Below are 23,308 nucleotides of genomic sequence, written 5' to 3' on the forward strand. Positions count from 1 at the left end.
TTTGACGTTGTAGTCAACACCGGCAACTCCTGCGGCGCACCTGAAGCCAAGCTGTATTGACTCCGTCTTTCCCTTGGACCCTTCAGCTGCGAAGAGAGGGGGGGTCTGCTGCATGGGCAACAGCAGACCCTCCATATCACCCTGCCCAGGCTCTGTAGCTTCAGCTCCACTGGAGAGGACACTCCAGCGTCATCGCAAGATGTCAATTCAACACGGGAGGAGACAGATGCCGTGTCACTCCCGAGTCGGACTGCACAGCCATTCTCGGCGGTGCAGATGGACACTTAAGAAGCTACACCATCGTCTCTCGAGACGGACGGCTGCCGACGATTACCACCATAAAACTGAATTTCTAATTGTGTTTCTGAGGGTGTCTACTAAATAGGGTAAAGTGCTATCATGCAATATTTAGATGTTGTCTTAAGTCATCTTCCAAGGTCTGTTGTAATTAGTTGGGCACTATTTGTTGCCAGTGGTTGCATTATAGCTGGGCATTACAGGACATCACAATGGTAGGAAAATTTGTTGTAGATTATGTCCAGTAACAGTGTTGTGAGTTCTGTTGGTTATGGAAGATTGGCTCTGCCCACCAACCAGTGATAATGAGCCACAGACTGCCTCATCACCAATTCCGTCAGGATGGAGACCTGTGCTTCCTCTTCTTCTTTTAAATATTTTAAAATTGATTTTAGAGAGAGAAGGGAAGGAAAAAGAGAGAAAGGGAGAGAGAGAAATGAAGAGAGAGAAAAAGAAACATTAATTTACTGTTGCACTTTTTAATGCATTCATCGATTGATTTTTTTATGTGCCCTGACTGGGGAACGAACCTGCAACCTTGGCATATTGGGACAATGCTCTAATCAACTGAGCTACTCAGCCAGGGCTGTGTTTCCTTTTCATAACTTAGGAACATACCTGAAAGTCTTCTTTGGTAAGAAAAAAAAATCATTCTAACAGATTCATTTTAAAACAATGCAAAATCTTGTTCTTTCCAAAGAATGAATTTTTTCCCCCATTGAGGTATAACTGACATATAGTATTATTAGTTCCAGATGCACAACATAATGATTGGTTACTTGTATATATTTCAGAATGATCACCACAATAAATCTGGTTAACATCTGTCACCATACATGGTTATAATATGTATTTTTCTTGTGATGAGAACTTTTAACATCTATTCTCTTAGCAGATTTCACATATGTATAATACAATATTATAACAATGTCACCATGTTGTACATTACATCCCCATGACTTAATTATTTTATAAGTGGAAGTTTGTACCTTTTGACCCCCTTCACCCATCCCCCTGCTTCTGGCAACCACCAATCTGTTCTCTGTATCTATAAACTTAGTTTTGTTGGTTTGTTCATTTGTTTAGACTCCACATATAAGTGAGCCAATCGGACTGTTTTCTATAATCTTCCTGGAAGGTGACATCAGAGGTCTGGCCCTTTCATGGTTTCCCATAATGTTGTTGGGATGATCATGAAACCCTGTCCATGGCCTGCAAGGCCCCACTGTTAGCCCAGCCTCACCTCCAGTTCCCATACTATAACCTGCCTCCACCCCCCACCTCCCAATCTTGGCCATCTCTCGGACCCACGACAGAGCTTTGCTCCCTGGGGACTTGGGGACTGTGTCATGCATGTCCTCTGACAACCCGATTAGGAAGTGGGGCAGGGGGGCAGGTGCCTGGGGTGCCAGTCCATGAGGGGCACCAACTCCCACAAGAAAGACCCTGAGATGAAGGAAACTGCTGCTCCTGAGTTTGCTTAAGATGGGGAACCGGGGCGGGTGGGGGAAGCAGGAGCAGGCTGGAGCCAGGACACAGACCCTAACAGCCTTCTTAGGAGGCCTCTGGTGGCCAAGGCAGGCAGGTAGGTTTGAAGCGAAGGCTGAAATGCTCAGAAGGGCAGTGTTTGGTAGTTTTAAAGCACACTCGCAAATTCTCTGTCACCTCCCCATCAAGAGGGGGCTCTCGGTCTCCTGAGCAGACTTCGGGACTACCTTGATGAGTAGAATGGGACAGAAATGACGCTGTGTGACCTCTGAGGCCAGTCAAAAATTTCCATGCAGATTCACCGGGCTTGGGCTGCTTGCTTCAGAGCCCTGAAGCTGCTACCATGCTGGAGAAACCAGGTCAGAGGCCACCCGAGACAGGGATGCCCAAGCAGTCCCAGCTGTCCGAGTCTTCTCAGCCTGGGCATCAGACACTGAGCAAGGGAACATTCGGGCAATTTTAGACCAGCCACTGCTCACATAACTGAGATCTGAGCAAGCAACACCAGCTGGGCCCACTCCACCTCCAGACCATAAAGTTAACAGTAAAATGATGGTTGTTTTATGCCGCCAAGCTGGGGATAATTTGTTATGCAGCAATAATGAGTTCCATGATGCTAGGAACTTTGTCAGTCTTGCTCCTACTCTTGTATCCCCAGTGCCTGGCCCAGGGCAGGTGCTCAATGAATATCTGTTGGATGAATGACTGGACGGATGAATGACCTGAGGAGAGGCTCACTGCAGCCACCAGCAACCCGTTTTCTCTGCCTTTCAGCAGCTAGCATGCTACCTCTCCTCTGACTGTCTCCCTTTCCCACCTTGCTAACTCCTGATCAGCCCTCGATCTCAGTTCAAAGATCATTTTCTCAGGGAAACTGCCCTTGAACTCCCCCGTCTGGATCAGCATCCTGTCGGACACTCTCAGGTCACCCTGTATTTCTCCATGACACTTCCCAGTACTATCACTACACAGACGAAAAACCATGTTGAAATTCCTGGCTGGTTGTCTCCTGCCATTATCATAAGCCACCTGACAGTGGTGATGGGTTGATCTGTTCACAAGTGTGTCCCTGGTGCTAGACAAAGCCTGGCACTGAGCTGGCTGACCATCGCAGAAGTTTTCTGAAGACCAGCAACATACGGTTCAGCTTTTTCACTCACAACAATTCTGACAGTAAATGTGTATGTTTCTTTTTACTCACACCAACCAATTTTCCAACTCTCTGGACACCAGCTGGGTGTCTTACAATTCAATTCAATTCAGTTCTGACACTGACTATCCCAAGTTAGCTTCAGATGCCACAGGTATAACAGCTCAGTTCCAAAGACTGCCCCTACATCAGACGCCACTGGCAAGTATGCGGCCCTCAGGTTACCCACTTCTGTCAGCTTGGCTACAAAGTCCAGGGGTGGGGAGGGAGTTTCCAACCACCCCCACCCCTTTCAGGTTCAGTCATTTGCTAGAACAGCTCACAAAACTCTGTAAGGAGCTTTACTTACTGTTGCTGTAGATTTATTACAAAGGATACATACAACTCAGGGACTGCCAAAGGAAAGAAGTGCATAGGGGAAGTTATGGGGCAAGGGCAGGTCATCCCAGCTCTCTTGGGCATACCACCCTCCTGGCACCTCAATGTGCTCACAGACCTGGAAGCTCTCTAAACCCTGCTGTTTAGAGCTTTTTATAGAGGTTTCATCACAGAGGCATGATTGATAAATCACTGGTCATTGGTGCCTGGATTCAACTTCAAGCCTCTCTGCCTCCCTGGAGGTCAGGGGGTGCGGCTGAAAGTTCCAAACCTTTAATCACGCCTAGGTCTTTCTGGCAACCAGCCTGCATTCTAAAGCTGTTTGGGGGCCCCCAGCCAACGGTCATCTCATTAGCATATAAAAGACACGCTCTGCACTCTGGAGATGCCAAGGTTTTAGGAGTTGTGTGCCAGGAACCCCAGACAAAAACCTGATATTTGTTTTATATGATGCCACAGCAACAAATTCCATGATCGGAAGGGGCTAATTCTTAGAATTCTCATTAATACTGAGCTAGAATCGGTCTCTTAACTACTAGTCTATCCTCTACCAGGCTTTCCAGACCACTCACATCCTGGTCACTGTCACCACACAGACCCCAGGGAGCCCAGGAGGGTGAGTGTCTTCTTTAGGTTTACACAACAGTCAGGGCAAGAGCTCAAACCTGAATCCAGCTCTTCTGACTTGCCAGTTCAACACTATTTCCATTACATCACACTGCCTCCTGGATATTTTGTGGTAGAGAGACAGACAGACATGAGCAGAGCAAGGGCGACAGGCCAGGAACAGAAGGTCACCAGGGTGGAAAGCCCCAGGTGTCCAGCAATGGGCAAAACTAGGAAAGCAAGGACCTTGCCCCCAGGGTGGCCTTCCCTCCCCTAGCATATTACTGGTCGTGTGGTTTAGTCCCCCTGCCCTTACATATCGCTGGTCATGCAGTCCGAACCCTCCCCTAACCCTTCCTCCCCTGGCATGTTGGTAGTCATGTGGTAGACCCCTTAGAGGAGGAACAAGGGGCAGGAGAATAGCCTCATATGACCCCTATACTAGCCCTTGCACAGCCCCTCCCATAAGCATTAAGTTCCAGCGAGGACGTCTGGACCTCAGTTGTGTTTCAGCTCCAGGCGCAGAAAAGCAGCAAAACTGGACAAATGATGCCATGGCTGACATGAGGACCAGGTACATTGACTAATGACCCCTGCCCTGTGCTGACCAATCAGTGGAGACCATGGCCACACCTGGAAAGCTTATGAATATTCTATTGAGAGCCTCCCTGGGACCTCCCCTAAAATCCCTAACATTAAAAGCCCATAGGATGGCGGACCCCATGCAATCCCCCTCCCTCTCTGGAGAACTACCCTGCCTTTCTTGTCCCCCTCTCCTCCACAGGTGCATTACCTTTACCCTTCGCTCTCTTATGTTCCAAGGGCCCTTCTTTTGGCTCTGTGACTTGTTTCCTGACCCGTTTCTTCTATGGCTCACTATCTCTAACTTTCTAAGCATATTTTGCTTACAGTTGAGTCTTTGTTTTTTTTTTTTTAGGATTTCACACCAGGTTTATTGAAGAAAGGGAGGGACAGGGATTAGAGGTAAGAGGGAATCTCCCGGTCCAACTTGAGAGCCTGTAGGAGCAAGGGAAGGGGGAAAAGGGGAAAGGAGGAAGGAGGAAGGGGAAAGGAGGGAGGAGGGAGGGGAAGGGGGAAGGAAGGGGGAGAGGAGACCCCAGTCCACCTCAAGGGCCCATAGGAGTCCCCTCCAGTTTGAGTCTTGATGCTGAATTCTTTCTTAGCCAGAACTCAAGTATCAAGGTTGGTGAACCTGAGGTCTGGTCTGACTCCACCGGTCTAACACCTGGTGCTGTTTTTGCCACGAACATTTTCACTGGTATTAAATGCTCTGGAAGTATAATCCCTCCATCCAAACAACAAACAAAACTGTGCTTTTCATAATGGAGCGTATGAAAAAGTGAAGCTTCTTCATTTAACATGTAGTTTTCAATGTCTGTGTATAACAAGAGCTCACGGCAATATTTTAGGTGCCTCCCTGACAAATGCCTAAGGGATGAGCCCCTGAGCAAACATCTAGTTCAGATTTTAATTTGATTCTTATTTACTGGACAGACCCTGTGTCAGTTCTCTGCAGAGGGTGTTCATCCCACTTTTCTTCCTTTTCTGTTACTGGTCATTCACAGGGTCTTTGAAGATTAAAGACATAAACTAAGATACAGAATAGTCCAGGTGATTGCAATAGTTCCGTAAGACAGCACTCCTGAACAACTGAGGTTTTGAAGACAATGCAATGCCCTGGAGAAGAAAGTGTGAAAATTTTAAGGTGACTTAATGTACAAAAGACACAAACAAACAAAAAAACAGAACTATGTACTGCAAAACTCTTAAATTTTTAAAAATGTATATATGTATATACTTGGAAAACTAAAACGGAAAGAGATACAAATTTAAAAATGACATGGCATTTCTCACCCTTCAGCTTGGCAAAAAATAAGATCACTTATCTCTAGTGAATGCCAGTCTCAATGGGGATTAACTCTCTCACTGCTGGTGAGAGGGTTGTGGGGGAAGGGGAAATTCCCCTTCTTTTTCCCTCATAGTTCTTCTGGCTGACCTAATATTCAAACTGATATGAGACAGATTAACAGGAGGAGATAACCAAATTTAATTACATATGTACATACAAGGGTTCTGTGAGAACAGTGGACCCCAGGACAAATCAGGCAGTTGAGGCTTATTTGCCATCTCAACTAAGGAGAATGGGGGTGGCGGCTTGGTAGTGGCTTGTACTTCAAAGGGAAGGTAGGCAATTCACAGGTAGATGAGGAGCAAACATGTAAACAAATTCTTGTTGCCCACCCAGAAACAACGGGACACAGAGGGTCTGAAAAAAGACTTTGCTAGGTTCCTCCCTGTCCGCCACACATAGTTCATATTATGCTAAGGTGAAAGGTAGTTCCTTTCCTTTAAGCACATTTTTCTATCTGAACTCCTACAAGCAGGTAAGGGGGAGATAAAAACTCTTCTTACGTTTGTTGGACTTTGTCATTAGTTGGAAAGAATCTGCATACTAAGGTAACACATTCTGGGGAGGCTCGTTCTGAACCTCTACGATATCTTAAAAGTAACCAACTTAAAAAAATCAAATCCCCTAAAAGGTATATTTGGGAGTGGCAAACTGTTCACCCTCAGGGTTAACTGGAATAGAATTCATGAAGAAGTGATAGTCTCATTAAAACAAACACACAAGAATTCACATTCTGGGTATCCTCAAAATATGTTCACTCATATGTACAAAGAGAAATAGAACTAATTATAAAAATTTGAAAACAACTGATAATGTTCACCCATAGGGAAATGGTTGAAAAATTAATGTTCGTCCATGCAATGGAACATGATTCAGCCTTAAAAAAAGAAAGAGGTGTGCATGTGCACAAACCTCCAGGAGATACTGTCAAGTTAAAAATATATGAGGTCTGTCCAGAAAGTATCCATCCATGCATATGAAAAATAAAGACATTTATTGAAGATGATACAAGATACAAGAAACACAGTACATAGAACAACGATGCATCAGTCCCCTTCAAAGTAGGCACCTTGGGACCTCACACAGTTCTCCCAGTCGCCCTCGGCTGCCATCATATTTTCCTAATTTCACGAAGGTATGAAATCTCTTCCCTTTCAAAGGTGATTTTAGTTTTGGGAAAAGGCAGAAGTCACAGGGCGGCAAATCTGGGCTGTTAGAGGGGCTGAGTTGCCTGGGTGATTTGATGTTTCACCAAAAATCTGCACAAAACGTGATGCATGAGTGGGTGCTTTGTCATGATGAAGCTGCCAATCACCAGTTACCCACAGCTGCAGCCTTCTTAAATCATCGAAATCGTTTCTACTGACGAATATTCAAGCTTAATGCAAAATCTGATGCAAATTTGCTGCCCTACTTGCTCAGTCATTTTGAATGTAATGGCCACACATGCTCACTAACTAGTACATACAGTGAAGATGTCATTGTTCACGCATGCGCATTCCAGTCTACTCTCCTTGGCTGCCTGGTTACATCGATGTTGTGCAAACCATTGTTGTTATATTAACAGTGGCTGGACTTTTTCTGGACAGACTTTGTATACTGTATCACTTTTACAATCAGAAAGAAAAGCAAGCTGTAAAACTCATTTAAATTATTTTTAAACAATGTAGTTAAGCAAGAAGTCACCAGGCAGGTACATGGCAGATTATAAAGAGACCAGAGGTTTTAAAAGAGTACCTCCTTTCAAAAGTGAACGCAGCATGGAACCTGATGTGTGAGAAAGATAAAAGCAGAGTTTTTTTAGGAGGGACCCCGTGCCCCACTCACCTGCAGAACCCAGGGTTCCAGGAACACCATCAAGAAATGCACTGTTACAGACAGGCTGAGGCTACAGGGGCTGGGGGCAGGAGCTCTAAGTGCTGGATGGTCACAAGAGGGCTTCAGGGAAGAGGCAGAAACAGCGTTAAAGCTGAAAGGGCAAGGAGGACGTCAGTGGGCATGCCCCATGTGAACAGGCATTTGAGGAAGCTGAACAATGTGCGCATTGGTACAGAGGCTGCCGCAAAGCCCACCCCTCCCTGTACTGTTGACTGAGGGCAGGTTTTAGGCAGTGACTCATCAATGACCAGGGTGGAGAATGGTTAGGGCCAGACTAGATTCCCTCTAGGAGCAGGGAGTCACAGGGTCCTGAACATGAGCATGACAGAATGAAGGAGCTGCTGATGAATACACTCCTGTGTACTCATTACCCACCATCCATGCCTGCCCTCAAGTTATAGCCCAACACTGGCAGCAAGAAGACAACCTTCTAGGCCTTGACATATAAGGGACTGCAGCTCACTGTTACACAACTCATGAGTTTTACCAAGGTTGTGCTGCATTTGGTCAGAATGGCAGGCCAGGCAGGCTGTGGACCTCCCTACAGTTCTGCTGTAGAAGTAACCCATATCCTAAGGCCAATGATTATGGGGTTCCCAAGTCATAGCTCATGGTACCTCCCTGGGTCTGACACCAAGGCCTTTTACTCCACTACTTGGCAGCTGTGGCACCTCTGAGCTGCAGTTTCCATATCTGTAAATAATGATTCAATTATTCATACAAGAAATATTTACTGAGCATCTGCTATATACCAAGTATAGTCATAGAAACTGGGATCCGTAGTGACCAAATCATTCCAAAACTCCTACCCTCATGGAGCTTACATTCTAGTGGAATGTGAATAACCCACTTCATGGGGTTGTGGAAGGGATTAGATGAGATATTTATTGGAAAGCACTCAGAGTAGAATGATTCTGCACCTAAAACCAATGTGTGTGGTGTCTCCCCAACCCCCACCCAACCAAGCAATTCTCTGACACCAGTGGGATGTCTTACCATTCAACTCAATCCTGACACTATCTACCTGGAGGCAGCATCAGACCTCACTGGTTAAGGGCTTAGTCCCACAGGACTGCCGCCTCCACCACTCTCCCCAAATCTCCACACACTCACCCACCTGGAAGTTCTCTGAATCCCATCCTTTTAGGTTTGTATGGAGGCTTCATTACAGAGGCGTGGTTGATTAAATCACTGACCATTGGTGAGTGATTCAACCTCCAGCCCCTCTCCCCTCCCTGGAAGTCTGAGGGTGGGACTGAAAGTTCCAACCCTTTAATCACAGGATTGGACCTCTTAGCAACCAGTCCCCCTGCTTAGGCTACTGGAGGCTCTGCCAAAGGGCAACTCATTAACATAAAAGACACCATCATTGTTCTCCTCCTAGGAAATTCCTAGGGTTTTAGAAGCTCTGTGCCAGAAACAGGGGTGAAGAACAAGTACATATTTCTTACTATAAATCGCAGCATCAAGGCAGTAACAACACTCCTCCTCATTTTACTGGTGTGCATTCCCTACAGCCCTTAGTACCGAGAAGGTTCCCAGGAAACACCACAGGACTGGTCTGAGTTACCCTACCGGGAAACAAGTGCCTACAATCAGCACTGGCACCCCAGCACTGCCAATCCCACCCTAATAAACAGGGCTGGGCACAAAGAATGAAGGAGATCACCCTTGGGGCCGTTCATCACAATAAATGCTGCTGAGGACTCTGCCGATCTCTGGCTCAGCCCTCAAGTCCTTAGGGAGGTGGAGTAAACCCGCAGGCTGGTGAGAGCCCCTGCCTGCTCAGGCAGTGAGGCCTGCGGTCCTCCACCGACAGGGACCCCTGAAGGACCGCCTGGAAGCACCTTGGGGGCCTCAGGGAGGTGACCCGACCCCCCTGACCAGGTCGCCTCATGGTAAGGCAAGCCCTCACTTGGTGGATTTCAGCATTAAATGTTCATTTCAATGTGCTCACAGAGCGGGTAATAGGCATAAGCAGTGCATATTCTGAGCTGAGTGGTCAGAATTACTGGTATGAGTTAAAACGAAGAAAAAAAAAAGTAAGGCTACTTTAGAACCGTGTCCTTGGAGTTCCAAAAAAGTGCACCATCAAAAAAATCTGGCTTGCACATGTCTTCATATGTAATGACAGTTTCAACTTTCCCCACGAACTACATGCTAGGGTTCTGATGCCAGTCTCTATTTTTGTAGCCTGAGTAATGCCTGGGCAAAGGACCAATAAGAATCAAAGACAGAAGGACAAGGCAAGAGACGTGATAGTGTTAAGTAGGATAGATAGCAAATCGAGGCAGGGAGGAGGGGGGAGACATGTCTCACCCACTGACTCAGCGGTCCTGGGCCTGATCTGATAAAGATTGCTGGGGGTTCCAAAGTCACAGGAAACACTGTGCTAACACGGGAGGAGGGCAGTCCTGGAAATTCTACGTATTGTTTCCACTATCTGGGAAAGAAAGCCTTTGAAACTGTGCTTTCATCCCAAGGCCTGGGAGATGGGAAAGGGCCCACAGTGCCCAAAGAAAGAAGCCCATAAAACATTTAACCTGGGTTAAATGCCTACCTCTGGTCACTATCTGTTTTACGAGGAGGTCCCTAATGCTTAGGAAAGAGCCCATAAATAACTTTGGGTAACTGCCCCAACTTTAATTAACTGCCTCAAGTCACATATCTGTTTTACAAGATGAACAAATGGTGGTGTCTGCAGCAACATAAGGATTTGGGCTAAAAGACTCTCCCCTGGGAAAGCTGGCACCATCATTACCTGTCAATCAATATGTAACTTCTTCACCCCATCCCGCCAACTATATAAGGTCTCCAGACAAATGACTCTCTTTCTTGGCTCTCTCTGGCCGCCTGGCCTCAGGCCACCCTGGCCTTTGGCCGCCCTTATCCTGCTTTGCCTATGCCTTTCACCCCCACCTTAACAAGGAAGAGAACGGGTCACCCATAAACCCTGCTTGCACGCTAATAGATTTGCCGATCTGTAATTCTTCACTGCATTGACAAGAAGAACCGAACTGAGTTTCCGGGAGTTCCTCCTGTAACAATAGCACAAGAAAGGGAGCCCATGTCCTACGGCCTCCAACAGCAAAGCCGGCGGACCGTTGTATGGGACAGCAGCCAGGCCCTCCCCACGGGGCGGCCAACTTCCTCGGCAGCCACATCCCCGCTCACATACAGTCCCAGACCCTGAGCTCCCTTTTGGCGGGTCCCTTAGCTGCCTTGTTCACTACGGTGTTAAATGAGTGAACGACCGCACCACACCAGCCAAACTCTGGGACACTGGACTACTCGCTATTCCCTGACACCTCATGTGCCCCTTCTCATAACTCAGTGCCTGTGCCCATTTCAATCTCTTGGTCCAGAGGCCTTCTTGATCTGGTTAACTCCTGCTCATCCTTAAACTCAGCTCAAATGCCACCTCCCTCTGGGAGCCCTCCCTGACCCCAAGGCTGGGTGAGGTTCTCCAGCATTGGGCAACCACAGCCCTCCCACAACACTCATCAACATCACAGACTCCTGTCACCTTCTTTGCGTGCCTCTCCCAGAGCTGAGCGGACACAGAACTGAGTGAGCAGCAGGTGCTAAGTAGGTGTGTGTGGGAAGGAAGGGAAGGAGGAAAGAAGGGCACCAAGAAGGATGCTGGCACAGAAACCTACAACACACCGAACAAGAACAAAGCATGAAAACCCAGTAGATCAATGGATCACTCATTCATGTTTACTGAGAAGAAACAGCAGGAAATGATCAGGAAAATATTTCTCAATGAATCTTGAGTGGGAAGCACAGCTCACTCTTCGCTGCATCCTCTCCTCTGCATCGCCCCCAGATGTGGGCTGGGGTTGGGGCTGAACAGCAGGAGAACCTTTGGAAGGCTGGGTGAGTGGGGAGTTTGTAAGGCTCATCAGCAAGGAGCTCTCATAGGCTCCTCTGGCTTGGGGAGGGGCGTGAATGCCATTTTTTTCCGGGGTAAACTCCTACTGCTGAAGGAGATCAACTAGAACCCATCCCTACAAAGCTGTTAAAAACAGCTCTGACAGGTGTGGTTCAGTAAGTTCAGCATCATCCCGCAAAGCAAAAGGTCACTGGTTCAATTCCTGGTCAGGGCACATGCCTGGATAGCCAGCCTGGTCTCCTCTGGTCACAGTGCATGCAAGAGTCAACAGATACATGTCTCTCTCTCTCTTTCTCCCTCCCTTCCCCTCTCTCTAAAAATAAATAACTACAATCTTTAAAAACAACAAAAAACAAAGAAAAGAGTGAAAATAAAATAAAATAAAATAAAACAAAGCTGTTAAGAACATGCCCTTGGTGAAGATACAGGAGTAATGAGGGCCTTCCATTGTCCTGCTGGCCCCAGTTCCCAAACGTGGGAACAGAAGCACGGATTGAAGACAGATGATCTGGGAATACATAAAGACTATTTTTGGCTGAAGCCTCCTTAGTACAGTGTTCCTTCTAAGACAGACACACCCAGTTGCCCGTCAATGTTCATTCCTTCTTCCTGGCTAAGAGGATCCTGATTTGGGGAAGGGGAAGTGTGACAGGGATTGCCAGCTATCACGAAACCCACGGAGTCTTCCTCCTAGGCACAGGGCTGGACCACCTTTCCCAGGCTCCTTTGCAGGAAGTGTGGCCATGTGACTGAGCCCTGGCTAAGGGAGTGTCAGTAGAAGTAATTCAACACCTCCAAGCCTTGTCCATAAATTCCTCCCCCACACCACCCCCATGTTCCTTCCTCTTGTGCTGATTAAAGCATGGCAGCCATAAGAGCCCAGGTCCCTGAATTACCCCTGGAAGGAGACCATCCACTGATCAGGAACAGCCATGTTGGACTTTGTGTGAGCAAAGAAGAAATCTCGTATCATATTTGAGCCATTGAACATATTTGGTTTGTTTTTCAGCAGAGAACCTACCTAACTATTCTGTGCAGCACTGTGCCCAGCTAAACACTCACATAGCACCTGTAACTGGGAATGGTCATGTCAGTTCTGGCCATGTAATGTCAGGGGAAGTCTGCTAGGCATTCTGAGGAAAATGTCTGCTTTCCTGATAAAAGGCACCAATGTGGCTGGAGCCTCCTTCCCGTAGCAGCCACTGTGCCATCCGGAAGGAAAGGCCAAGAAAATAACAGAAGTGCCCTTCCAGACAGACATCAGCTATTGAAACCAATGCCAGCAACGACCTACCCTCAGACATCTTGTTACGTGAGAAAAATAAACCGTTATTTGCTTAAGCCACTAAGGTAGGGTTTTTATTACTTGTAGCCAAACACAATCCTAACTGCTTTGCAGCCACTCATTCATTCACTCACCCAACATTTATTAAGGCCTATTTCATGCCAGTCCTTGTGCCAAGGACTGAAGGTTTAGAGATGAGCTGGGGTGGCCCCTGCCCTCCAGGAGTTCCCAGGAGCTGGGGAGAAGGGGCCCATGAGAGGACAGTCCTAAAGCAGTGGGAACTGGATACTGTGATGACTCATGATGTCCCCGGGGGAGTGTGAGCATTGGGTGGTGGGCGGGCAGAAGCAAGGAGTTCCCAACTCCCTTTCTGGCACTCTGCACACAGAGCAAACACTCCTCAAGCTGGAAAGCAAGTCAAAGGAATGTGCTACACTCAGCGAAGCCAACTGCAATTACTCACTGTGTGGCGAGTTGTTCAACACCATCAATCAATGCAGCTGTTTCAAGATAATCAGCAGTCATTAGAGCAAGATCACAAGAGGAGAAAATAAAAAAATCATACACTGTTAACTTAGAAATACCAGAAATTAAGTGAGCCGAGGGTGAGGCAACCTTGCTTAGATCTTCTCGTCTGCTGATGTTAACTATCTTCTGAAACATAATTTCTTTCTCAAAGAAGGCACAGTAATTTTTCACTTTGAAGACAGAGCAAAAGAAAAAAAAAAAAAAAAATCAACTGCCATGACCTTTGACCATAAATGTCCAAGCTTTGATTGCTCTGGTCTGTGTTTCCATTAGGAAGAGTGAAGGAGACAGACAAAGTGGCGACAAAAGATGACCCATCTGGGAAATCAAGAGGCAGCCAAGCCCAGAGAAGTCAGAGCACCTGGGGAACCATTTGGAAACTAGAGAAAGGGGTTTCCTCCTTTTAATTCAATTCTGCTTACATAACAAATACATGCTTTCTTTTTTTAATGAATAGGATTATTTGCCATTTATTTTCCAAGTGTGGGGCAAGTATTTTAAAAAAACTAAAAAAGACAAAGTCTCCTTGACTTCAAACTCCAGTAGTTTGAACATGAATAAAAATAAGCAGGCTCCCCCTTAAGAGAACTGATGACCAGGTTTCCAGGCTGACTGCCGACTTACTAGCCTGAAGCGCTGCAACACAGTGCAGACGGTATGCTAGCTGCACGCCCAAGGTAGAGCTGCGCTCAGGTTCTGGAGGCAGCAATCCCAGGCGGTCTCTCCAGCCCCCAGACAGGCAGCAGGGGCCCTGAGCCAGCTGTGACAACAGGGGCTGGGTGGGCAGGCTGCCAGACGGGAGTTTCTTGGTAGGACACACGGAGCAAATGGGGACGAGGTCTGAGGAGGAAGAATCTCCCTTTCCAGGACTGGTTTATTAAACCCAAGCCTATCAACACAGTTTCCCAGAGACCTTCATTGTCAAGGAGGTTCTGGCTAAGGCAGACACTGGAAATTTGGTTGTCTGGCCCTCTGCCTGGGGTCCTCTACCTACCCGCCAGAGCAGCTATACCATTCCTCAGAGAATTGGGTCTCTGATGATCTCGTGGGCTCTAGGGCTGCTGAAGAGCCAAGTCCAAAACAGGTCAGAGCTGTATGCTGTTGACCAGGATCAAGTACACTGCTAGCAAACCAAGTGAGTAAATATTGAGTTTATGGCCTCATAGCACACTTCCCACTAGCAACCTTAGGCCAAGAATGATAGTTAAAATATTAATAACCAGCATGTGTCAGACCCATACCAATCAAATGAGTTTCAATCTTAAATAGCTGGCAAGACCACATAATACCAATGCATACCAGCTAAAGATCATCATCCCCACCCCAACATGGTCAACCCTTTATAGGCCATGACCTAGTCTCTCATGGCCATGATAGGTGGCCAAGAGCCAGTTGAGTGCCTGGGAGATGTCTGTACTACTTACTATTCATGTTCTTTGCTATGAACTTAAGCATAAAGTACTCTGTTCCATAAGAAACAGTAACTGTGTGTCTTATCCATTCTCCTGTATTCATTATATCAGTGCAGTTTGTTGTACCAAGAACGTATTTTTAAGGAATGGATAAATAGTAATAACAGCATGTACCATGTGCAAGGCACTGCTCTAAGTCCTTGTCATATACAATCTCATTTCAGCTTCACAATAATACCATGGGGTAGGTATTATTATCATCCCAATTTTACAAATGAGGAAACTGAGGCATAGAGAGGTTAAGTAACTTGCCCATGGGTGTAAGACTAGTAATGATAAACCTAGAATTCAAAGCCAGTCTCTAACTTCAGAATCTACACTCTTAACTACTGCAATGTGCTGAATATACAACCAAAGCCAGGTACTGTAGTATTAGGAAGTCATCGACAGGGAACACCTGACGTCCACAAACCCCGAGAAATCCTCCCAGGAGGTTTCCGGTGGTGCTAAACATACACTGTTTCTGTTTGTTTGACTTTTAATGAAAACTGATACTTAAGCAGGAGCCCACCTATAATTTTTGAATAACAATGTAACCACATTAGGCTATCAAGCAACTGTATCACGACTATCTAGGTTTACATAGTATTCTCTGCTCACAATACATGAATTCTAGGTGAAGACTTTTAAACACCCTGTGGTTCTGTTTCCCCATTTCTAAGAAAGCCCCAGACTTGCTGGAAGGATCGAACATGATCACAGACATGGTTGCCTATTTATATGATATGGTATTTTATAAACATAATGTATGATCATAATAATTAGTATATTTTACTGCAATAGCAGATAAAAATTTCTATACCCATCAATCTATACTTGTCAAAATTCTATACATGTCCATACTTCTGTAAAAGTTCCTATTTGCCTCTCCACATTTTAGTAACCATGTTTAAGATTTAACAATCTATTTCTGCAAGCCTGTCTCCCTGAGCTTCCATACATTTCTATTACTTTAATAACTCTTCTCTACCTTAATCCAACTGCTTTGTTCACTTTAGAAGCATAAAGAGTTAATGAGGCAGTAACTGTTTTAGTCTAACTTTAGATTCTCCTATATTAGTAGATGACAAAATTAGCAAGCAAGAGCTTCATTTTATTTTATAATTAAAAAGCTCAAAATGATATTGCTGTATCTCTGAAAGCATCAAGTTTGGGATTGGATCCAAGAATGAAGTAGGTCTAAGAAAGTCAGCTGACCCTGGCTGGTGTGGCTCAGTGGATTGAGCGTCAGCCTGTGAACTGAAGTGTGGTAGATGTTTCTTTCACACATTGATGTTTCTCTCCCTTTATTTCTCCCTCCCTTCCCCTATCTCTAAAAATAAATAAATAAAATCTTTAAAAAAAAGTCAGCTGTGGTTCTGTTGTTTGGAAAGACACATGTCCCCATATAATTGAGGGGGAGAACAAACAGTATTCAAACTATTCATAAATTTGATACAAATGAGAACTCTAACCACACACAGGAGTGGAGAGGACGGGAGGGTTGGGGGTGTGAAAACTAGGTGTGATAATTTTCAACTCAGCCTCATTTTTAAACCTCTGGTTTCTATGCTATTGATTATAGCTCTCTCCAAGGAAGTCAGTTATACACAGAGGCCCACAGAGTGGTAAGCAGATGACAAAGGGGTGTCTGGTAATACAGAAATGTGGTAAGTTGGGGAAGTGACTGTGAAAACCAACAGAATTTTCAAGTTCCTATAGTTGCTACCAGTAGATGTTAGAGCTGTGCAAACTCCCCCTTACCCTGAGAACCAGCACAGCCGTGGCTCCACAGATGCGTTAAGTGTAGATGCATAGGGCTGGGAGAGAAGGAGGAAGAGAGGGACAGAGGGATGCACAGATGACCCAGCCAAGAGGATACAGGTGCAGGTGGCTTCTGGACTGCAGGAGCTACTCCACAAGGCTCCTCTAATTTCTTTTCTTATGCCTTTAAATTTTTTTTCTATTTATTTTTAGAGAGAGGGAAAGGGAGGGAGAGAAACATGAATTGGTTGCCTCTCACATGTCCCCAACTGGGGACCTGGCCTGCAACCCAGGCTTGTGCCCTGACTGGGAATCGAACCAGTGACCCTTCAGTGTGCAATCCAATGCTCAACCCATGAGCCACACCAGCCAGGGCTCTCAGTGCCTTTTTAATCATTAGTTTTCTCCATGCTGTGGAAGGAAGCTGACTGACCTTTTCCTTTCCAAAAGCCAGTGGCTTCCTGAAACAAGGCCCTGGCATTCAGAGCAGCCTGCTGGTCCTGGGGGTTGAGGTTAGCAGGCTGCAGTCTGTGGATCAGTGGGGCCACCCTGGCCCACCTACCGTTTGGATTCAGAGCAGACCCTGCAATTCGTTCTGGGTTCGCAGGTGCCTTCTCATAGCTGCCTTGCAGTATCTCCAGGCCCTAATCCATCTGCAAGGCTACCCAGCAGATTCAAGAAGGGGCCCTGGGAGGCTGCTTCTGTCAAAATGCCCACAACCCTGGCAGAAGGCAGCTGGAGTCTCATTTTCAACCCCTAAATGCAGATGCATGGACCCTTCTGGCTGTCTCTCCCTTTGCAACTCCCTGGACTCTCCCTTCCGCATCTTAGGTATAAAGTGGCTCCCAAGACCCATGGCGCTCAGACCATCATAACCAAGGAGGCACAACCCTCATTCAAAAACTTAAAATGGTTCAGTGCTCTCCCACCTTGCTAAGCTCAACTCTCAGCTGGCTTTCAAAGCCTTCTAAAACTAGAAGGGTGGGCCCAGCAAACCTTATTTCAGGTTACTGCAGGGCCATTTTTCCTATCTTAGTGCTTTGCTCTTAAGGTAACCCCTGCGCCAATGTGTGGGCACAAGTCCTAATCCACCAACCAACAGCCTTGCTCCAGGGCTAAAGTCTTCCCCTCCAAATTTTTAGGACTTTGGGTCTTCCCCCATCTTTTGCCTACCCACCTCCAGATAGCAGTTGGTCTCAGTCCCTTCCTCCCTCCCTTTCTCACTCACGAGCTGCAGGCATTAATTAAACCTCTTCTAGAAAACAGATTTTCACCAGCTGCAGGAATTCTGGGTAAGAGCCAGACCTGGAGACAGAGACAGTCTGGGTAAAAAAGATAAGCCCATGACAGCCATGAACCTGTGGGCAGTGCAGCTTCCTGCACCCAAGTGACGTTCTGAATTCCGACTCCTCCTGGACTCCTGAAAAAAAGGGCACAAGGTATTCCAATCCCCTCAGTCTCCAGCTGTATTCTCCAGGGCTGACCTTTGACAAGGGCAGAAGACTGCACTTGGCTCCATCTGCCAGTGGCTCACAGCCACCTCTGACAGAAGCACCATCCAAAAACACCTGCCTCCTCCCCTCAACAGAGCTGCAAACCATATTGCCAGAAACGTGCAAGAAGGGACACTCCCAACTCTGCAGGGGAAGCAGTTATCTGGGGTGGGCAGCAGCCACTGGGGTTAAGATGGTACAATCTGAGGCAGCCAGTGGGTTCCACAATGTGACAGGTCACCAAGTGCTTCCACTTTCGTGGGCAAGGATGAGGGACGCAGAACGGGGCTGTGGCCACAGCTCAGGGCCCTATCAGTTAAGCTGGGGAGGACTCACCTCTCAGCAAACAGCCTTAGGTCCCCAGAGGGCCAGTCATGTTCTCACCCCAGTTCTGGAATAATGGCAACTAATATCCTTCCTGGAAATTCTGGGAGCCCACTGAGGTCAGAACCCAGCAGTCAGAGCCTAACCTATAAGTCGAGCTGTCTGCCCCAAATACACACAGAAATGAGTTTGCCCCTAGTGAGATTATATATATATTTCAAATTTGATGAATTTAAGGGTAGCATTTTGAAGATAGTGCAGCACAATGAAAAACCATGGGTTATGGACTCAGATATACTGGATTCAAGAGGAGGGTCCATTTCTTTAGACCAACACTGGGTACCCACCACTGAGAGGGTGCCAGGCTGGGTGCTGAGCCACAGAGATCGTTTAACCCCGTCTCTGGCCAGGGGAGCATCCAAGAGTCAACCACTCATCACAGAGAGCAGTGGTGAGTGCTGAGGAGATGCCCACGGGAATTTGTGGACACTCAGAGGGAGTCTTCTGAGCCCCAGTGTGACCTGAGGCTAATTACTTATTAATTACTATTCAAGTGTGAATGTGTATTGAGCTAATTACTATTCAAGCCAATCAACAACAACAACAATAATAATAAAGTTACTCATACTGCAGTTTCATCAGTGCTTAGAGAGCTGGCTCCAGAGGCCAGGTGGTTCATCCTGCCCCTGGTGCCCCAAAGCAGCCTCCCACGCATCGGTAAGGGTGGGCCGGCCCAAAGCCAGTCCCTAAAAGGGAGGTACGCCCTACATATCATTTTTCTGCAATAGGCAATTATTTAATCCAAGCCTCCATGAAAGCCAGGAAAAGGGAGGGGCGGTTTCACGACCGGCTTTTAGGCTGTAACCATGCATCTCCACCTCTCTCCAGGGGACACGAGGCTTGGCAAAGCATCTGCTTTAAACTCTCTTCCCACGGAAGTCCCGCCTGGGCACCAGCCTCTCTAAGGAGAAGGACTTGCGGCCAAGCCCCGTCTGCAGTCACGTTGAGTTGCGAGGCTGGGTTGGGCTGGGCACTGTCTGCTCCACACTAGGGTTCACTGAGGGCCCTCTGCAAAGAGCAACAAATGTCCCCACGTTGAGAAGCCCTCTTGAGGTCCCCTTGGCCATCCACCTCACACTTCCCCCTGCGCGCCAATTTGATTCCACATCTCCCCTGATTTCGCTTTGTGAATGCTTACAAAGCATCCTTGCCTTCGCACGAAGACACTGGACCCTCAGGCGGTGTAGCCTCGCTCCTCGGCTACAGCTGAGCGCCGAGCCAAAGCGGGAAAATATGGCTCCACATCCGCCTGCACCGCTAATCCTTTAACCAACCACAGGTACAACCTGAAAGACCTATGCAGCCACAAAGAAAGCAACCTGCTCTAAGCAGATGAAATTTTGTGTGACAAAGCCGGTTTCTTTAAAGAATCGCGATGTATTCAAGTTCATGAGCAAAAGCAACGCCATGGATCGGAACCACGCAGTCCTAACCTGAGCTTCCAGGCCTGTCAGCCCACGCACGGAGCAACCCTCGACGCGGCCTCAGGACACTCGAAGGCGCGCTGCGCAGGTAGCTGCCAAGAGGAGCCAGCCCCACCCCCAGAGAGGACGCTGAGAACTTGTCGCCGCCTCCTTACCTGGAGACAAGTGGGTTCGGAACTGCCTGGGAAGGGGCACCCGGGGAGCTTGAGTTGGGGCCAGAATCCCGTGGGAGGAGTGTGGGGGCCAGCAGGAGAGGGGTGGAAGGGCGGGGATTCGGGTGGAGTCTGGCGAGGCAGGAGAGGCGCAGGACTGGAGCGGGAGAAGCGGGAGGTAGAGGTGGACCAGGCGCCCGCCAGGAGGTAGGGAGCGAGGGCTTGGGGACAGGGCGGCAGAATCGCAGGCAGGGTTAGAGGGCGCTGGAACTTGGAGAGGGGGCGAGGGCTGGGACATGGGGCGCGCCGGGGTGGCTTGGGGAAGGGGATAGCTTAGGGAGAGGGAGTGAGTTGGGCTGGGATTTGGCAAGGGTGCAGGGATGGGGGAGGGGGATTAGTCGCGGGGTTCAGACCCGGCGGAAGCCCATCCCAACACCCCCATCACTCTTCCACAGGAGACACTGCTGGGTGGTCCCGGCCTCGGCGCGTCCAGAGGACCCCCTCGGTCTCAGAACCCCAGACCCTGGGACGCCCACCCGCCTCGAGCCTCTCCGCCGCTCAGCTTCAACGGCGACCAGCCCGGCCCCAGCCCTCACCGCGCTCACCGCCCATGGTCGCGGCAGGGCCCCCTGCTCCGCTGCTCCGCGCGGATTTGGCGCTCGCCGCCTGCTCTGCCTGGCGCAAGGGGAGGTAAGGACCGCGCTCAGACAGTGGGACAGCGCGACAGCCCACAGCGCCCCCTGTAGACCTCGCCGCGCTCTGCGCTTGGCCCGCCACACGCCAGACGCCCTCGAGCTCCGCCCCGGAGGCAGTGAAGCGCTGCAGCCCGATTGAGGAGGAGGGCGCAGAACGGATTGTGGAGAGGGCTCCGACTCTTGGATGTCAGACGCAGCCCCCAAAGACGAGCCAGTCTGCAGAGCTGCCGGCAGGCGAAGGATACGGTAAAGGGCGTCTGAGTGCGCAGGGACCACAGCCACATGCACGCAGAACTCCTGCGCGCCTCACAGTGCAGAACTTGGGATCAGGGATGACGCCGACGCTCGCCTAGGCCCTGGTACACAAACCCGCGACCCGCCTGAGACCCTAGTGTGGATGCGTTTGGGCTGTGTGCGTGGCCTGGCGCCGCCCTGGTCATGGTGCTGGGCTGGGCACGCATGTTCGGGGTCCGCCTCCACTGGGTGACTGTTGCCGCGTGGACCCAATCTGTCACCAATCTTACCACTAAGCCCTCCACCCCCTCCTTCACCTACTCCACGCTTCTCTTCCGGTGCCGACCACATCCGGCTCGGCCCAGTGGGACCGGGCTGCCACTCTGTTTTGGGATGGGCTGCAGGCTCCTGGGAGAGGTAGCCGTCCCGGAAGCCCGCCTCCCTGTCCCCTCCCCGCCCCGCGGCTTCCTTGGAGGCTGCTGAAGATAGGCAGAGCATTTGACCTATTTCTATAACTCAGTTAGACATTCCTGTGATGCTACACTGTCCTCAGCTCCTTTCTGCCCTGACTACCTACACGAGCCCTCCCAGTGACCTCCCTCCCAGTCCAGACCTCCATACCCAATACTTCTTCCCTCTACAGGCTCCTCCTGATGATCCTCCCACTAATTCCAGGCTCCACCCCTTGCTGGGGCTGCCTCCCTCTCTACAGGGCTTAGTCAGGGCACCTTCTGCTGTAAATGACAGACAACTCAACTCACACTTGCTTTAACAAAAAAAAAGGGTTGTCTTGTGTAAATAGAGAGCCCAGGATTTAGTTCCAGGGACTGAAGACTTCAGGGACCCTTTACCTCTCTGCTTTGATTCCTTCCAGGTGAACTACACTCTCAGGCCCCACATGAGGCGCCCAGCAGCTACAGGTTCACAAACTCCCAGCAACAAGTCCAGCAGGAAAACAGCTGCTCTTCGTCAACCCGTCCCAAAAAGCCTTGGGCCTGATTCTGATGGGCAGGATTGAGTCGCCTGTCCATCCTGTTCTCCCAGCCACTGTGATCCCATGGCGAGTGGTTCCCTCTCTCTCAGCTACCTTCTCTTCCTCCACAAGGAGCATGTGGTTGCTCCTGGATCCCTTCTCTGTCACAGGGGGACTAAAGGTGACTCAGGGACACCATCCAGAACCATTTCCACACAAAATATGCCACATCACACTTTACTTTGCTGTGCTGGCCCAGGCCATTCTGGGGCAGAGTTCCAAACAGGAAGTGGAGCACAGGTGCTCTCTGCTTTCAGCTTCCTCCTCAACCTACCTGGGATGTCAGTCTTTGTACCATATCTCTCCCTAGGTCAAGACCTGGCCTCAGGCTCCTCAGGGAGCCTGGCATACTCTCCCTAGACTCACTTTCTCCAGTCTCTTCCTCACCATCCCTATTCCCTGACAGCTTCTATGCTCCCTTCCATTCTGGAAAATGTTGTCCCCTCCCACCTCCCTGTGGACTTTGGGTTCTGAGTGGTACCCACCCTCATCCTGCCCTGCCCCTCGGGGCAATGACACCTCATACCTGAGCCATAAAGGAGGAAGGAGCTATTAGAAAAGAAAAAGAGACGGTTCCTACAGGGAAAATAATATGGAAGCATCTCAAGACCATTACCCCCATCAAGTCTCTTCCCTTTGTGGTTTTTGAGGAGGTGGGACACAGTCAGTGGCCATCTGGCCAGCACTTGGAGAGGCTGTGTCAGATGGTAGCTGACCCCAAGGAAAGCAGAGTCAAGAGATAGGCAGCTTTCTGTTATGCCTAAAATCAGGACCTGGATTTTTCAATTATATGTCCAATAAATCTCCCACTTTACCCCAGACAAATTAGAATCGGTTTTTCTGTCACTTGCAAGCAAGAGAGTCAGTCCTGAGTAGCCCAAGCCCATAGCTCAGTGCCTGACACATTGGTTCCTGCATCATTATTTGTCTGATAGAGGAGCAGGCACACCCATTGATGACTGTAAAACAGAGATGAAAAAGTACAGTGTCTTTGGCTCCTAACCATGGTCTCCCCTTTCTATTCCCAGCCTGCTCCGTCATCCTTTCCACACACACATCTTGGCTCCAGGGAAACTCTCAAAATTTATTGGAAGCAGAATGTACCCATCTTATAAAAATAGGCCCAGGCTGACCCAAGTCATGCATATGGATTTTACACCAGCCATTGCTGCCTAGACAGCAGATAGGAACAGGGCCCATCTTCAATTCAGTTTCAATCCGTGGAGCAAAAATTGAGCAGATG

The 23,308-nt window shown here is 48.5% G+C and overlaps 1 protein-coding gene and 1 long non-coding RNA gene across 2 annotated transcripts in view; one reads left to right on the top strand and one right to left on the bottom strand.

The window, feature by feature from the left end:
• PXYLP1 (2-phosphoxylose phosphatase 1) overlaps positions 1 to 20,833 on the bottom strand; it is a 71,934-nt gene extending 51,101 nt beyond the window's left edge. The window contains exon 1 of the mRNA XM_090284253.1: positions 20,709 to 20,833. The gene's annotated coding sequence lies outside the window, so the exon portion shown is untranslated. The remainder of the gene's footprint in view (positions 1 to 20,708) is intronic.
• Positions 20,801 to 22,890, top strand: LOC150005016 (uncharacterized). Its single transcript, XR_016512415.1, has 2 exons — positions 20,801 to 21,157; positions 21,907 to 22,890. It is a non-coding gene; the product is annotated as an uncharacterized LOC150005016 (long non-coding RNA).
• The last annotated feature ends 418 nt before the right edge of the window (positions 22,891 to 23,308 follow it).

This window comes from Furipterus horrens, unplaced genomic scaffold, assembly GCF_987537825.1.
Source record: "Furipterus horrens unplaced genomic scaffold, mFurHor1.1.pri manual_scaffold_7, whole genome shotgun sequence".
Taxonomy (NCBI): domain Eukaryota; kingdom Metazoa; phylum Chordata; class Mammalia; order Chiroptera; family Furipteridae; genus Furipterus; species Furipterus horrens.